Source organism: Ovis canadensis, chromosome 2 (assembly GCF_042477335.2).
Source record: "Ovis canadensis isolate MfBH-ARS-UI-01 breed Bighorn chromosome 2, ARS-UI_OviCan_v2, whole genome shotgun sequence".
NCBI classification, from domain to species: Eukaryota; Metazoa; Chordata; class Mammalia; order Artiodactyla; family Bovidae; genus Ovis; species Ovis canadensis.
Window position 1 is genome coordinate 1628321 of NC_091246.1, and position 12108 is coordinate 1640428.

General features: G+C 63.6%; 1 long non-coding RNA gene across 1 annotated transcript; it reads left to right on the plus strand.

The window, feature by feature from the left end:
• Nucleotides 1-332: 332 nt before the first annotated feature.
• Nucleotides 333-3802, plus strand: LOC138434492 (uncharacterized). The gene is made up of 2 exons (XR_011254811.1): nucleotides 333-539; nucleotides 2108-3802. It is a non-coding gene; the product is annotated as an uncharacterized lncRNA (long non-coding RNA).
• The last annotated feature ends 8306 nt before the right edge of the window (nucleotides 3803-12108 follow it).

The window sequence follows — 12108 nt, forward strand, 5'->3', positions numbered from 1 at the left end:
CCCCTCCCCTCCCCTCCCCTCCCCTCCCCTCCCCACCCCACCCCTCCCCTCCCCTCCCCTCCCCTCCCCTCCCCTCCCCTCCCCTCCCCTCCCCTCCCTTCCCCCTCCCCAGACCCAACCACCCCACCCCTCCCCTCCCCTCCCCTCCCCACCCCTCCCCTCCCCTCCCCTCCCCTCCCCTCCCTTCCCCTCCCCCTCCTCCCACACCAGAGCCTCACCGGTGGCAGGACACTGGGAGGGAGCGGTCCTGCCTGTCCTCCAATCACAGGGCAGGGATTCGGGTGGGCGTGCCCGCTTCACCCAATTACAGCGCAGGGTCAGGAGGGCGCGGAGCCTGCGGAGGGCAGGGTTCAGCGCCCAGACACCTTCTCCCAGACAGCACGGTGGGTGCGCAGGAGGCCAGGAGGGGGCATGGCAGATCGGAGGGCCCGCAGAGCCTGTGGTTGTGTCTGAGGGTCTTGGACAGGCTTGGACGGGTTCCGAGCAGAGGGGCCCCGAGCACGCAGGAGAAGGCGCTCCATGGCGGGATGTGGCGCCCGGTGAGAACACAAGGGTTAGCGGGGAGCGCTGGGCCAGACCGGAGGCGGAAGCCCGTCCAGGGACTTCAGAAGTAGTCAAGACCCGGGGTGTTGAGAGCTGGAGCCAGGAGAGGGAAAGGAGAGAAAGCGCGGGGCTGGGCTTCCTGATTCCAGAACGGGGGTGCGGGGCTTCCCCAGGACAGAAGAGAGGGGTGGGCGGGTGAGGCACGAAGCCAGGCAAGCCGGGCCCCCTGTTGCTGCTTCTGAGGACCTGTGGGTCTTCCCAGTGGAGGGGGGTAGGGGCAGCTGGAAGTGCCGTTCCGGAGCTCTGGAGAGACTTTGGGATAGAAACAGAGGTGGGGTCTTTGCGTGGGTGTGACTGCAGCTGGCATGAAGCTGAGACCCCAGACTGCCCAGGGTGCAACAGGCCAAGCATGGAAGCCCAGGAGCAGAGAGGGGGGCAGGAAGGGACGGATGAATGAGGCGGGCGTGGCCCCGAAAAGCCAAGGGGTTTTCCACAAGGACGCAGTGGACTAGTGTCCGACTCTACAGAAGGAGAAGGGCACTTCGATCGAGTGCCCGGTGGCACTGGGAGGCGTCTGAGGCTCCTCCCAAACTCCTGTCCTCCTCCACCCTCTTCCAGTGGCCCCAGCCCGTCTCCATACCTTCTCCAGCGCCCCCACAGTGCGGGGGTCTGCACGCCCGGGACCACCCACCTAGAGGACGGTCACAGAGCAGGTGGTGCCTCTGCACATCGTTTCCTCCCAAGGGAGCCCCGTAGCCAGGCCCCGGGCTCCCGCTGCGCACAGACCCAGCAGTGTCCAGAATCCAGGTCCCAGGCACAGGTCCCCTAGGGACACAGCATGGGGAGGGGCCTGGAGCAGAGTCCAATGTCAAGGCCAAGGCAGGTGTAGGTGCCCCGAGTCACCTGCAGGGGCTGCAAGAAGCCTGGGCATGTTCAGATGCCACACCAAGTACCACACATGCACACACGTGAACACATGCCTGTGCACACGCGTGAACACCCACACACACATGAACACACACACACACTTGCTGCCACACATGCCATGGCTTAGTGTCCCCAGGCCCAGGGACATCCCCCACACAAACACGCAGCTCCTCACAGCCCAGCAGAGCCTCCTGGCCGCCGGCTGCCTCCCAGGCTGTGGGGACGCACAGCTCTTCCTGGCTCAGACTCGCTCCCTGTCAGCCAGTCAGAGAAGCTGACAAGCAAGGGCAGGTCGCCAACTTGGCCTTGGCTCCGCTTGGAGGCCGGACTGGCAGATAAACTGATCCTGGAGGGGGGCGAGGCGGAGGAGGCAAGAGGAAAGCCCGGAGGGAAGATTTCAGATCCGTTTTCCCACTCATCACGCGTGCGCTCTGCAGGGCTCACAGCTGCAGTCAGGAGGCTGACGGGCCGCCAGAGCGGGCAGATGGCATGGGAGGAGAGCACGGACTCACGGGGAGGGCCCGGGACCCATCGCGGTGGGAGGGGGCTGTGGCTCTGGAGGAGGTGGGTGGCGGCCGACCTTGGAGCATCTCGAGAGGCATTCCAGCTCATTCTGGGTCATTCTGGCTCGTTCCAGCTCATTTCGGCACAGGAGAGCCAGAGGCCAGAGTCACAGGCAGCCTGGGAGGCGCTGACCTCCTGTCTGCATCACTGCTCGAGAGAGACTGGTCCACGGCCGGGGCTGCTTGGACAGGTTCCATGGGCGTCCCTGAGTGCTGGCCCTTGATGAGTCGATGGCTGGTGCCCATATGGCCACTTATAACCAGAGAAGAAACTCGGATGGGCAGAAGAGCAGCTCCTGAGAACACTCCTTCCTGCCCGTCGTGCTTGGAGGCCGCCCTGGGCCCTGGTGACGATGTCAGCGGGGGCTGGGCCCTGTTGTTACTGGGCTCTGAGGTCACGTGCACACCGTCTGCACTCCAGGAAGCGGGTTCAGTCACTCCCTGGTCATTTTCTTTTTGTTTCAATAAGTATCAAGAAAAAAAAAAACCAAATCAGACCCCTGCAAGAATGGCTGTGGCCGTCTGCCTGAGCGTGCAGGACGTCGTTACCGCTGAGCTGCCCGTGTCCCCCAGGGCATGGCAGCTCTCCAGGCACTGGGGACCAGGACTGGGGGAGCGTGTAACTCCAGGAGGGGGGGCCCTCTCGGGCATCTGCCAGGGTCGGAACAGCCTGCCTCTGCGTCCTGCCTGCCTGTCCCTGCGGCCTGAGTCCCCGGCGCCCAAGGCCTGTGCGGCCGCCTCTCCTGGGCGTGCTCCCGGTCTCGGGGTCAGATGCACCTGGGCTCTGTCTTCAGCCTCTCACCCGTGGCTCCCAGACGGCGCTGGAGGCCAGGACTAGTCAGGGCTGGAGATGAAACCAGGGCATCAGCACCGAGCGGTTCAGAGCTCTGCACGCGTGCGAGTGTGTGTGCATGCACAGGCTGCTGCTAGAATGATACAGCGCTGTGCACGCGTGCGTGTGTGTGTGTGTGCGTGTGCACGCTGGTCCTGGGTGCACACACATCTCCTCTCCAGGTGGAAAGCCCTTCCCCTCGCAGGCACAGCCAGGCCTCAGCTCCGGGGTGGGGTAAGGAGGAGGGACGCACTTGAACTCCTGCGCTTCCCCAGGACGACAGGAGTGGCCGAGGATCCATCCTCAGCGAGCAGCAGAGAAGCAGGTGCCCGGGGGCAGAGGCGGGATGAGGAGGAGCCAGCGGGCACGGTGGGGTGCCAAGGCCGGCCTCCTGGATTCTGGCGCGGTCGGGGTCTGCCTTGGCTGCAAAGAAAGTGCTGTGCTTTAGCCCGGGTTTAAGGTACTGTGTTAAACCCTATGTTTGATGTGCCAAGACCTTTGTCCCCTCCACCCCTGAGTCTCTCCAGATGGACTGTCCTCAGGTGGTTGGGAAGCTGGATGTCAGCAGTTGGCTCCCTGTATCCCTCCGTCGTCAGCGGGCCCCCAGGGCAGGGGAGACCATGGGCCGTGTCCCCGGGGCCCTGGGTCAGAACCCTCCCTCCCATACCGCACACGGGGCTCACTTAGTCCTGGGGTGCTGGGCAACACCAAATGGAGCCGTCTCTGTCTCTGTCTGTCTCTCTGGCACATGCGCGTTCACACACACCACAGGCACATACACGTGTGCGGCTTGTCCCAGGGGCTGCAAGTGTGTGGCCACCGTGCACGCGTTGGCAGAGCCAAGCAGGGGAGCGCACCTGTCTTCCCACAGCTTTGATCTGCTTTCCTCACTTTGATTCCATCTCAAATAAACCCCTGGGGATCATCCCCTTTCTTTGTTATCTCTCCTTTTCCTCTCCAGGCAGCAAGATTCGAAGGGAAGGACCCCAGGTGAAGAAGCCAGCAGAGGGCCTGGGGGCCGTCCCCGCCCCCCACAATCCACCTCAGGGCCTCCTCCCCCAGTGGATCAGGGGCACATCTCCCCACCCAGAACCTTCCCTGGATGGGCTATGTCAGCTGAGCATGGCCTGGCTCCTTGCAGCCTGGTGCCGAGGCTCCAGCGTGAATCAGGACAGGACTCTATCCTGACCATGGTTCTCCTGACCTGAGCCTCCTGCGGAGCCACCGGGGGGACAGGAGGGTCCCAGGTGAGGGGACAGCTGGTCCCTTCCCTTCTGCAGTCACTTGGAGCCCTGTGATGAGAAGGCTCAGGTTCTCTGCCTCCAGCCCTAACAGTGCCTCTGACCCCTAGGTAGCATCTCCACCCACCCTGCTCTGCTCACGGGTGTCTCTGCCCACGAGCCTACCCGGGAGGCCGCTGCAGTGGACGCTTGGCCCGGGACACCGTCCAAGTCAGGGGCTTCACTGCAGAACTGCTGGGAGGGGGTGGTGGCCCAGCCAGCCTCTGGAGCCGAGATGAGCTGAGAACAGCAGCCTGCAGAGAGAGGTCTCTGTGTTCCCTCGGGAGACTGACAGGCAGGGGTGACAGGCCAGGGCCACAACCACAGACGGTGAGGGTCAGGGGCCGCCGGGGGCCAGGGGTCGCCCAGGCTCTCACCCAGCTCAGCTCTGCCACCCACAGGCTGCCTGGCAGTGGGGGGGCGACACCACGAGCTGTTCCACAGTCCCTGCCCCACCCTCCGTGATGGGAGACCCACAGCTAGGAAGTTATCCGGGCGGGTGGGCGCCGAGCTAGCAGACCCTGAGCGGAGGCCTGAGGTGGAGGGACCTGGAGGAAGTGTCCCCAGTGGTGGGGGCGGAGCTGCGCCAAACTTGGGGTCTGCCTGCTCTGGGGGGTGCGTGCACCAGCTCCCAGTCAGGCTGAGGCAGGGCTGACCCCCTGGGCTCTGTGACCCTGCAGGGCTGTGACCCTGAGGGGCCCTGTCAGTGCAGGAGGGTCACCAGGTCCTGCGACGGGGCCCAGCCTGGGCCTGCTCTTCTACCACGCCGACCCAGTCATGACCTTATTCACCACCACACACACACCTGCACACACACACACCTGCACACACACCTGCACACACACCTGCACACACACCCGCACACACACCTGCACACACCTGCACACACGCACCTGCACACACACCTGCACACACCTGCACACACCTGCACACACGCACCTGCACACACACCTGCACACACCTGCACACACCTGCACACACGCACCTGCACACACACACCTGCACACACCTGCACACACACCCGCACACACACCTGCACACACACCCGCACACACACCTGCACACACACCTGCACACACCTGCACACACACCTGCACACACCTGCACACACCTGCACACACCTGCACACACGCACCTGCACACACACCTGCACACACCTGCACACACCTGCACACACACCTGCACACACCTGCACACACACCTGCACACACCTGCACACACCTGCACACACCTGCACACACACACCTGCACACACACCTGCACACACACCCGCACACACACCTGCACACACCTGCACACACACCCGCACACACACCTGCACACACACCTGCACACACACCTGCACACACCTGCACACACCTGCACACACCTGCACACACGCACCTGCACACACACCTGCACACACACCTGCACACACCTGCACACACACCTGCACACACCTGCACACACCTGCACACACACCTGCACACACCTGCACACACCTGCACACACGCACCTGCACACACCTGCACACACCTGCACACACCTGCACACACCTGCACACACCTGCACACACACCTGCACACACCTGCACACACCTGCACACACCCGCACACACACCTGCACACACCTGCACACACGCACCTGCACACACACCTGCACACACACCTGCACACACCTGCACACACCTGCACACACACCCGCACACACGCACCTGCACACACACCTGCACACACACCTGCACACACCTGCACACACACCTGCACACACCTGCACACACCCGCACACACCCGCACACACCTGCACACACCTGCACACACACCTGCACACACCTGCACACACCTGCACACACGCACCTGCACACACCTGCACACACACCTGCACACACCTGCACACACCTGCACACACCTGCACACACACACCTGCACACACACCTGCACACACACCTGCACACACCTGCACACACACCTGCACACACACCTGCACACACACCTGCACACACACCTGCACACACCTGCACACACCTGCACACACCTGCACACACGCACCTGCACACACACCTGCACACACACCTGCACACACCTGCACACACACCTGCACACACCTGCACACACGCACCTGCACACACACCTGCACACACCTGCACACACCTGCACACACGCACCTGCACACACCTGCACACACCTGCACACACCTGCACACACCTGCACACACACCTGCACACACCTGCACACACCTGCACACACCCGCACACACACCTGCACACACCTGCACACACACACCTGCACACACACACCTGCACACACACCTGCACACACACCCGCACACACACCTGCACACACCTGCACACACACCCGCACACACGCACCTGCACACACACCCGCACACACACCTGCACACACCTGCACACACCTGCACACACCTGCACACACCTGCACACACGCACCTGCACACACACCTGCACACACACCTGCACACACACCTGCACACACACCTGCACACACCTGCACGCACCTGCACACACGCACCTGCACACACACCTGCACACACCTGCACACACCTGCACACACCTGCACACACGCACCTGCACACACCTGCACACACCTGCACACACCTGCACACACCTGCACACACACCTGCACACACACCTGCACACACCTGCACACACCTGCACACACCTGCACACACCTGCACACACGCACCTGCACACACACCTGCACACACCTGCACACACACCTGCACACACACCTGCACACACGCGCAGGGCCAGGCTGGAGGTCTCGGTCCGTCTCTTTCCTCGGCACCTCAGGTGACCTGCACCCTCTGGCTCCACGGGGCCCAGATAGTGGGGTGAGTCAGGAAGCCACAGTCCCTCAACAGCCCTCTCCCTGAGGGGTCACCCCATCAGTGGTGGTGACCTGCCCTGGACACCAGCCTCAGGCCAAAGGCACAGGTCCCAGCAAACACCAACACCAGCCCCCAGGGCCACCAGCTCTTGAGTGTAACCACGCTCTGTCTGCGTGTCACCTCCTCAGGTAGCCGTGTGTGATGCCTTCTGTTTGCTGCTGGGCCCCTGACCCGTGCAAACCTCCGCTTACCCCTTTGCTCGCTGACTGCTAGGACCCTGGATCCTCGAGAGGTCACAGGAGTCACGCACGGTCGCAGAGCCAGACAGGGACAGGCTGCCCTGGGCTCAGTGTGGCCCACTCTTATCCCGCTGAGAGTCCCGCGCGTGTGTGTGCGTGCTTGTGGAACACTGTGAGTGTGTGTGTGTGATTGGAGAGGGCGGGGTGGGGGACCCAGCTTGTCCCCATCAAGAATCCTGGGCACAGTAAGGAGAGCCTCAGGCCCAGCGCTCCACTAGGTGAGGGGTGCTGACCAGCCCCGGCCCCTTCTCCATCACAGGAAGCCCCGTAACCTACCGCAGCGACCACGTCCCACCTGATCCTCAGCAAAGATTATCAAAGGCAGATGAGAGAAGTCCTATTTCCATCACTTTGAAGACAATCAAACGGGCCCAGAGAGTACCTGCCTAAGGTCGCCCCAGCAATGAAAAGAGAAGGGGGAACAGGAGGGCGCGTCCTGCAGCGCCCGGCTGACCCGGGGAGGTGTGGTCCTCCGGACGCCCAAGCCTGAGTCCCATAGCTCCCCCGAGTGCAAGATGAGGAGGGGACCCAGTGATCTCCACAGTGTCTCTCAGATCAAAGACGATTGCAGAGCTGACCCGAGGCAGCAGGAGGTGACCGGCCGGAGATGAAACCGAAACTCACGAGGTTTCTCCGGCCACCCGTCCTTGTCGCTGCAGAGCGGCCGAAACCCAGCGCACATGCTGCCCTCCTGTGCCCAGACCAGGCGCGGGGGATGCCGGGTGCCCCATGTCCCTGGGGGTCTAGCCTGGTGGCCAGCCGGCCGGGGTGGGTCCATCTCCGCCCCAGCACTGGGTCTCCAGGGGTGGTGAGCTGACTGTGGATGCTTCCTCCTTGCCTCCCCGTGGCGAAGCACCAGCTGTCACGAGTGGAGCAGAGGCGTGGGCCCTGTCCCCTCCCCAGCCCACCGTGGAGGAGGCTTCCAAGGAAACGGGTAAGACCAAGGCAGGCAACGCCCCCGGGTGCCTGCTGAGGACAGCAGCTCCCTTGTCCTCCGTCCACAGCACACACCCTGGGCACCTTCTCCCCTCCAGAGGCATCCCCGGGCTCAGCGCAGCCCCTTCCAAAACCCAGGAAGGAAGAGGAAGAAGCCAAGGAGAGACTGAAAGAGTGAAAACGCAGAGTGATTCCCCAGGACGACACTGAGCCATCTACAAAGCGAAACACAGCCGGCTAGAACCAGACAGTAAAACTGAAAGCCACGTGTCACGTCCGAAGCTGACCTAGCAAGTTCCTGTTCATCATCTCAAACTCTCAAGCTTGTCTTCCAGGAAGGTGTCTGCAAAGAAGGTGTTTTGATTCAGAACACATCCTGTGAACACCAGGGCGGCGGGTGGCCAGCCAGCCCTGGGGTGGATGCAGGCTTCAGGGTTTGGCGCCTCCCTCAGAGGGCAGGGTGGGGCCCATGGCCAGCACCCTTCCCCCCCCCCCCGCAGCCCCCTGCCCCTGCCCCCACACTTCAGCCACACACGCGTGTTCCCCGCAGCTGCCCTGGAGACATGAGGTCCTGCCAGCTCACAGAAAGCATGAGGGCCTCACTGACTCCTCACCCCTCACAGGTTATCATCAGGCCCCGAGGAGGCCGCTGAGGCATGGGGAGAGCCCAGCTTCTCACAGCTGTCAGACGGGTGGTCCTGCCCTGAGGACTGGCTCCTCCACGAGAGGAGGCTCTGTGACTCCCGTGTCCTGCCGCGCCCCACGGCAGGAACCTCGAGTTAGAAGGAGGCAGGTGACACTGCCAAATGGGCGCCTTCATCCCCTAACAGGCCCAGTGACAAACGGGACTCGGCGGGAGGCAGGGTCCTCGGGGGCATGTGAGCCCCAAGCGTTCACACGGAGGGAACACAGCACCACCCCAGAGGCTCAGCGGCTGCTGATAAAACCGGAGCAAGAGGCAAGAGCGGGCGGGGAAGGCCGGCTCTGGGCTCTTTCCACCCGAGGGCGTTTCCTCCAGGGGCACGGGGCACGCTGCCCCCCAAGCTTTTCTCGTCCTCCACGGCAGGACCGGGACCGCTTTGAGGGGCATCCTGAGAACACAGGGAGCATCCCCAGACACACTCCAGGCCGACCCCTGACCCCACCAGCAGCCCACTGCTCGCCCGGCACCCAGGACCTGCAGCGGAGCCGGTGAGACAGTGTCCCCGCCCCTCAGGGCCCGTTCAGGAATTCCAGCCACCCGCCAGCCCTGGACCGGGAGCAGAGCGGGCTGGGGGCCCCAGCCGCTCAGGAGCCGATGGGGCCCCCACCACCCGAAGCGTCTGACAGGGTCATTCGACCACCAGGTACACGGGCCTTCTGGAGGACGAGCCCTGGGCACACCCGCCAGCCACACCCAGTACACACGCCAGGCCACACCAGCCCCACGGGGTAACATGCATGCCACACGGACCGCACACACTCCCAGCACTCAGAGGCACAGCCGTGTGCTCACACACGCGTGCCCCTCTGCACACCACAGCCGTGTGCTCACACACACCCCTCACCACACCCGTGAGCTCACACCCCTCACCACACCCGTGAGCTCACACCCCTCACCACACCCGTGTGCTCACACACACCCCTCACCACACCCGTGAGCTCACACACACCCCTCACCACACCCGTGAGCTCACACCCCTCACCACACCCGTGTGCTCACACACACCCCTCACCACACCCGTGAGCTCACACACACCCCTCACCACACCCGTGAGCTCACACACACCCCTCACCACACCCGTGTGCTCACACACACCCCTCACCACAGCCCTGTGCTCACACACACCCCTCACCACACCCGTGTGCTCACACACACCCCTCACCACACCCGTGAGCTCACACACACCCCTCACCACACCCGTGTGCTCACACACACCCCTCACCACAGCCGTGTGCTCACACACACCCCTCACCACACCCGTGAGCTCACACACACCCCTCACCACAGCCCTGTGCTCACACACACCCCTCACCACAGCCGTGTGCTCACACACACCCCTCACCACACCCGTGAGCTCACACACACCCCTCACCACAGCCCTGTGCTCACACACACCCCTCACCACAGCCGTGAGCTCACACACACCCCTCACCACACCCGTGAGCTCACACACACCCCTCACCACACCCGTGTGCTCACACACACCCCTCACCACAGCCGTGTGCTCACACACACCCCTCACCACACCCGTGAGCTCACACACACCCCTCACCACAGCCCTGTGCTCACACACACCCCTCACCACAGCCGTGTGCTCACACACACCCCTCACCACACCCGTGAGCTCACACACACCCCTCACCACACCCGTGTGCTCACACACACCCCTCACCACAGCCGTGTGCTCACACACACCCCTCACCACACCCGTGAGCTCACACACACCCCTCACCACACCCGTGAGCTCACACACACCCCTCACCACACCCGTGAGCTCACACACACCCCTCACCACACCCGTGAGCTCACACACACCCCTCACCACACCCGTGAGCTCACACACACCCCTCACCACAGCCGTGTGCTCACACACACCCCTCACCACACCCGTGAGCTCACACACACCCCTCACCACACCCGTGTGCTCACACACACCCCTCACCACACCCGTGAGCTCACACACACCCCTCACCACACCCGTGTGCTCACACACACCCCTCACCACAGCCGTGTGCTCACACACACCCCTCACCACACCCGTGAGCTCACACACACCCCTCACCACAGCCCTGTGCTCACACACACCCCTCACCACAGCCGTGTGCTCACACACACCCCTCACCACACCCGTGAGCTCACACACACCCCTCACCACACCCGTGTGCTCACACACACCCCTCACCACAGCCGTGTGCTCACACACACCCCTCACCACACCCGTGAGCTCACACACACCCCTCACCACAGCCCTGTGCTCACACACACCCCTCACCACAGCCGTGTGCTCACACACACCCCTCACCACACCCGTGAGCTCACACACACCCCTCACCACACCCGTGTGCTCACACACACCCCTCACCACAGCCGTGTGCTCACACACACCCCTCACCACACCCGTGTGCTCACACACACCCCTCACCACACCCGTGAGCTCACACCCCTCACCACACCCGTGAGCTCACACACACCCCTCACCACACCCGTGTGCTCACACACACCCCTCACCACACCCGTGAGCTCACACACACCCCTCACCACAGCCGTGTGCTCACACACACCCCTCACCACACCCGTGAGCTCACACACACCCCTCACCACACCCGTGTGCTCACACACACCCCTCACCACAGCCGTGTGCTCACACACACCCCTCACCCCACCCGTGAGCTCACACACACCCCTCACCACACCCGTGTGCTCACACACACCCCTCACCACAGCCCTGTGCTCACACACACCCCTCACCACACCCGTGAGCTCACACACACCCCTCACCACAGCCCTGTGCTCACACACACCCCTCACCACACCCGTGTGCTCACACACACCCCTCACCACAGCCCTGTGCTCACACACACCCCTCACCACACCCGTGAGCTCACACACACCCCTCACCACACCCGTGTGCTCACACACACCCCTCACCACACCCGTGTGCTCACACACACCCCTCACCACACCCGTGAGCTCACACACACCCCTCACCACAGCGTGTGCTCACACACACCCCTCACCACACCCGTGTGCTCACACACACCCCTCACCACACCCGTGTGCTCACACACACCCCTCACCACACCCGTGTGCTCACACACACCCCTCACCACAGCCGTGTGCTCACACACGCGTGCCCCTCTGCACACCACAGCCGTGTGCTCACACACACCCCTCACCACACCCGTGAGCTCACACCCCT